This window comes from Adiantum capillus-veneris, chromosome 24, assembly GCF_014529385.1.
Source record: "Adiantum capillus-veneris isolate H3 chromosome 24, ASM1452938v2, whole genome shotgun sequence".
Classification (NCBI taxonomy): Eukaryota; Viridiplantae; Streptophyta; class Polypodiopsida; order Polypodiales; family Pteridaceae; genus Adiantum; species Adiantum capillus-veneris.
The window spans coordinates 80510046-80516056 of record NC_140954.1 but is presented as its reverse complement, the minus strand read 5'-3'; positions in this window follow the sequence as shown (position 1 = coordinate 80516056).

The following is a 6011-nucleotide window of genomic DNA, read 5'->3' as shown; positions in this document are numbered from 1 at the left end:
ATGGCCTTACCGTGTTAAAAACTTGTAGCATGTTTGCAAAAACTTTAGTGTAAGGGTCAATTATAGCCCATAAAGCTAGGTACACATGAGAATGAGATCATATTTACACATCGCGATGATGTAGATCCGCTACATAATGTAGGGTGTATGTGTGTGAACACAATGATGGATCACTAGGTCACGCTTCAATAGGAGGCCTTTCCCTCATGGTTTAGGCCCATCATTCAAGGGCTGGCTTATCTATGTACATTATACCAAGGTTTATACTTAGTATCGTGTTGTGGGCACTTGTTACTGAAGGCATGTGTGCATTCATGCAAGCCAAACTGCAACATTGAACCGAATACCTAGGAATATGAGCACGTAATGTCCTCACAACCATGTTTACATTTAATCTATACAAATATAATTTTGCTATACACTTGTGATAATATTAGTTTATGTGAACACACGATTTTGTTACGCACTTGTGAAATATAGTTTTCCTTATTAATGTGACATCATGCTAGCAATGTTTTTTTTTAATAACAAATAATACTAATAGAGCTTTTGGGATGTTTGAGAGTTTGATGGATTGCTATAAATTTTGTTATTAACTGCAAGTAGTGCAATCACTAGATGTGGCAATAGGCGGTGCTACACGAGGTCCTTGTGGCTAGTCAAAGCCATGTGGACAAACCCTAAAATGTAATCTACATTTGGAGCTTTTTGAAGGGGGGGGGGGGGGGGGGGGGGGGGGGGGGGGGGGGGTTAAAAAGCAAAAGTGATCAACATTTATACTAACTACAAGATAGCTTTGAAAGCACCTTGAGTTAGTGATGGGCGTGGCGTATGCCTTGGATGTCAACCTCCAAAAAGGCACGATTGCAATAAATGCCCAATAGGGGAATGGGTAGGAAGCTTTGGGCTATTTCCAACAATAATAGGTCAGGGTCTCTACAACTATAATGCTAACAAATTAGGAAAGGAAACAAGTAAAACTCTTAGGATCTAGGGCATCAAGTGTTGACCCTAGTCATAGAGCTTCCATATTGATCCATGCACTAGATCTTCATGCTAATGAAATGGACTATAGAATATCATCCTTTCAAAGTTTCAAAGAGGCACTCTGTCAACTCTCCATCTTCGTTCCAAATGGAAATCACTTAGTCAATGCACTCTATACTTCTTTCATATTTTAGCAAAACTTTCGAAGTTTAAAAGTTTAACTTTGCTCTGCCTCTTCCTATAGCTTCTCAAAGGAAAAAATGTTGGTGTAAAAATGTTCAAATGAACACATTACTCATTAGGTGAATGCTAAGCACACTTGTACAATGCATGCTTGCTTTTAGACAAGAGCCGAAATTCGAAAACCCCACATTTCAGCATCCTATGTGAAACGCCTGAGTGCCAACAATTCAAAGAAGGGGATTTTTAAAGAATTTTCCTGAGTAAAGACTGTTGCTACAATTTCAAAGCTTGAAGGTGAAATTTTAAGGCTTATGGCTCATGACATGCAGAGGAAGAAAACAAGGATAAAAGATTGTTGGGCCAGTGATCAAGTTGATAGATCATTACAGGTGATGAAAATCTGCTGGTAGCTTCCCATTTGATGATCCGAATGTCGCTAGATGCATGAAGCTTTGAGCCGACCCCTTGCAGATTGTCTGCAAAGAGTCTCTACAGATTTTAAATTTCAACCCTAACACTATCCCTTGCTCTAGCACCAAGCTAAAAGGCTTTGCTATGTGCAACACATTCTTGTGCCCTATTACATGTTGCTTTTTTTATTGGGAAATAGTGATTCAGAAACCATGTGCTGAGCTCCAGATTCGGTTTTCAGCTTATAACGGGATGAAGCCCCGGGATTTGAATTTGCTTGCATTGGGGGATAGTGACATGACCTGGGCATTGGATGCTGATGGCATCTTGCATAATAGACGTAAAAGGAGCACCGCTCCATTTGTTGCTGCTTTTGTTCAGCGAGGTGCAATTGTTGAGGTGTGCCTTGACATGGATCAGAAGAAGTGCTCATTTTCCATTGATAACCAGGATGCAGGAGTGGCATGGACTAATTTAGAGCAAGCTGACAGCTATGCATTGTATCCAGCAGTCTCCTTAGTGTCTCCAGAGCAGGTTTCAATCCGAATGGTGCATCAGGTTCCAGAATTGATGATGCTGATGTTGCATGACTCTTGGGGCTTTATTTTTGCAGATCAGTGCTGAGAGATGCTTTGGGATCAGAGGTGCCTAGTCTCTTCTTGATGGAGATCAGTAGACTCAGAGAGACTACCCTTAGGAGAAAAATACCTACACATAGAGGATCCATGCAGGGCCAAATCATTACTTTTTATAGAGGGACTACTTGGGATCGCCCACCGTAGGTTACCCAATCACACCCTCATCGGGGCATTCTTCTTGATTGAGCCATCTAGCTTGGCTGCTCACGACGCCCGAGGATGCGAGGATCTTCACACTGTAGACGAGGTCTACATTGGAGGCTACGGAGCATCATTGAGCAACATCCAGCACGCTCCCCACGAGAGCGGACCATGGAGGACATTGCGGCCATACTGCAGAGACCCATGAGAGAGCTCATGGGATTATCACTATTGTCTACTTCTCCCGCTATACACCTCATTAGCCCTCATGTGATTGTACCTACCCCCTCCCCATATGTTTTGAGCTGATGGATGCTTGACATCAAGAAATGGTTTGGAAGATGGGATGCATGCCACTTGGTCAAGGATGCGTCGATCGACTTCCAAGTTAATGAGGCCTTCTTACAACGCCAATGTATCACGGCTTGGAAGAAATCCGGAGGTTCTCGCTTCAGCCATTACACCACACACGTTGCCCCAAACTACAAATCTCTCTTCTTCTCCGAACGAGATAACCGAACCCATCACTACATCCTTGAGCCCATCCCATTGAGTGCGATCCGCATCATTGCCTCCATTTGTCTTAGCGCCCATTCTCTACGTTGTGAGACAGGACGTTGGGGCACTGGCGAGGAGTCTCATCGACTTTGCACCTTATGCCCTCGTCAAGTGCGATAGAGTGAGTACCACACACTACTTGAGTGCTCAGCTTTTGACCACATTAGGTCCTCTTTTCCCCATATATTCATGAGATCTCCCTACATACCTTCCTCTCCCAACCACGATGTGGACTCTCTATTGCGACGCTCATTTCAGCCATTTTTGAGCATCGAGAGTCACTTATGACCTCCACTCACACCACGTGACATGTCCATAGGTCATATTTGACCTTCGAGGACGATAATAGAACTCTCTCTCTCTCTCTCTCTCTCTCTAGGCTTGCTCTTGAGTCATCTAGACAGCTGGCATTACAAGGAGATACATCATGTTGGTATACAAAGATGAGCTTATGGTTTCAGAGGCATGGTTTCAGCATGGACAGGTTGCCCCCTTTCCAATATTCTCTTGATGCACCACCTTTGGCTCTGACACGGATGGAGATTACTAGACTCATTCGGCAGGATCTTATCCAGCTTGATACCAAGAGGACATGGATAGAGCCATCACGGGAGTTGGGTACGAAGAGGGCTTTCTATAGAGCATCTTCTCCAGCTCACGACAGACGGTTTTGTCACACGACCCAGCTACATGGACACACATCTATCTCATGGGTTAAGATGTGCCATAGGCCAGATACGCACATCTTCACACCAGCTTGGATTGAGACAGGTAGATTCAGAGGCATACCAGCAGACAGGAGGATATGCCACTTATGCCATGCAGAGCCAGAGACAGAGTTTCACTTCATATGTCACTGCACAGTCTACTATGAGATTCGGGGACGCTTTCACTGTTTATTCAGCGATGGTTTTGACTCGTTAGATAGAGTCATGAGATATCAGGATCAGAGATGTCTCGGATTATTTCTACTTGAGATAGAGACATAGAGACTCTCTATTGAGAGGGCATAGACATAGACAGTCCTAGAGACGCATCTCAGATTTCTTCAGTCCGAGTACCACAGAGGCAAAGGGGCCACCACCACCACAGAGCTCGGTTCCCACCCATACACACACCAGTGGTACTCTCATTGACCGAGCTTTAGAGTTGGGGAGATCGAGACGGCCACGAATGAGGAGGAGAGCCACGCAGCACCGACGGACATTGCGGCAGAGGATCCACAAGATTCTAGCACGACACCCAGAGTGTCGATCAGGATAGGCTTCATGTTACTGCTATATTGTATCATGGTGACACTTATCCCCACTTTGTACCTTTGTGGCATTATACCATTGCTCAGCTTACCAGCCACCCATAGCAGTCGGTAGCTCTCTTATCTCAGTTTCTAGTTTGTAGTTTTCTTTGTTTGTACCCAGACTTGGTAATAGACTCACCATTGTAATCAGTTTGGTCTCATAGGTCATTTTGGCCTTTTGTAGACATTAATATATCATTTCATTTCATTTCTCTCTCTCTCAGCTAGACATCAGGACTTGGATACAGCTGGCACAAGATCTGGGCACAAAGATGGATTTCTATATAGAGCATCTTCTCCAGCTTACTAAGAATGGTTTTGTGACGGGACTCAGATACATGGACACCCACTTATCTCATGGGATACGATGTGCTATTGGCTAGATACGCACATCTTCACACCAGCTTCGGGTCGAGACTGGTAGATACAGCGGAGTACCAGCAGAGGCGAGGACGTGTCCCCTATGTCACATGGAGCCTAAGACAGAGTTGCACTACACATGCCATTGCCCAATTTACTATAAAATACGAGGCCGCTTTCATTGCCTGTTCAGAGAGTGCTTTGGACCACTCTCTAGAGTCATGGGTTATGAGGACCAAAGATGCCTGGGACTGTTTTTGCTTGAGGAGCTACGCAGACACACAGAGAGCCTGATGCGAGGAGAGGCTAGCTAGTCCCAGAGACAGATCACGAACTTCTTTAGAGCAAACAGTAGGCAGCCGGAGGAGCGGCTACCACAGCAGAGCTCACATTCTCGTCACACCAGAGGCATGCTGATCAATCGAGCGATAGAGCGATCGAGCTAGGGAGATCCAGACACCCACAACTGCGGTGGAGATTGATGAGATCTGCAAGCGACCGATGATGGATCTCCTATGATTTAGCTCTTTTTGAGGATACACCCACATTGTGTTGTAGTAGCCCTCGTTCACTACTTTCACCACCCTTCTCATATCCTACACAATCCCTGCTAGCTGCTTAGCTCACATACAACATTTTAGGATTCTATAGTACCCCTTTTTTCAGTTTCTTTTTTATTTTTGGTACTCAAGTCATTGTATCGGATTCACCACGTTGTAACTGTTTGGTCTCATAGGTCATTCTGGCCTTTTGAAGACGATATATAACATTTCATTTCATTTCATTTCTCTCTCTCATATAGAAGCAGATCACTACTTTCTACAGAGGGACTACTCGGGATAGGCCACCACAGGTTACCACTCAACCCCTCATCGGGACATCCTATCTTCACATCGTAGACAATGTCTATAGTCGAGCCACGGTTTGTTGATGTTGATGTGCCTATGGGCACGCCAACTTAGTCCCCTCCTTCCTTTGCCTTTGTACATATCTCTCGAATGCATAGTTGTGTTGAATGCATTTCATACAATGTGTGCTGGTTATGTAACCTTGATAAGTGGAGATTAACCTGGCATTATGTACATACATGTAAGGCGACATTGTTATTTTGCAAAAGCACAATCAACATGAATTTGTTGGGCAATGTTCGTATTTTGCGGATTACTGCTTTCACGTGTTTTGATGATGGTTAGGCATGAGCTGCAACTAGTTCTTGCATCCAATGATCCAATTGGTCGTTGGCAATGTATAATCAATGGCCAGATTTATGAATTTGGTGGTGTCTATGCGCATACAACCTTGGGGCAACGGGCTACTTTATGGCGTGCAATGTCTTCGTATTCATGGCTCTCCAATGCTTTGCTTTATGGTGATTTTAACAATGCGCCCACTTTATATTATAATACCACATGACATTCACACATGTTGGGTATAGA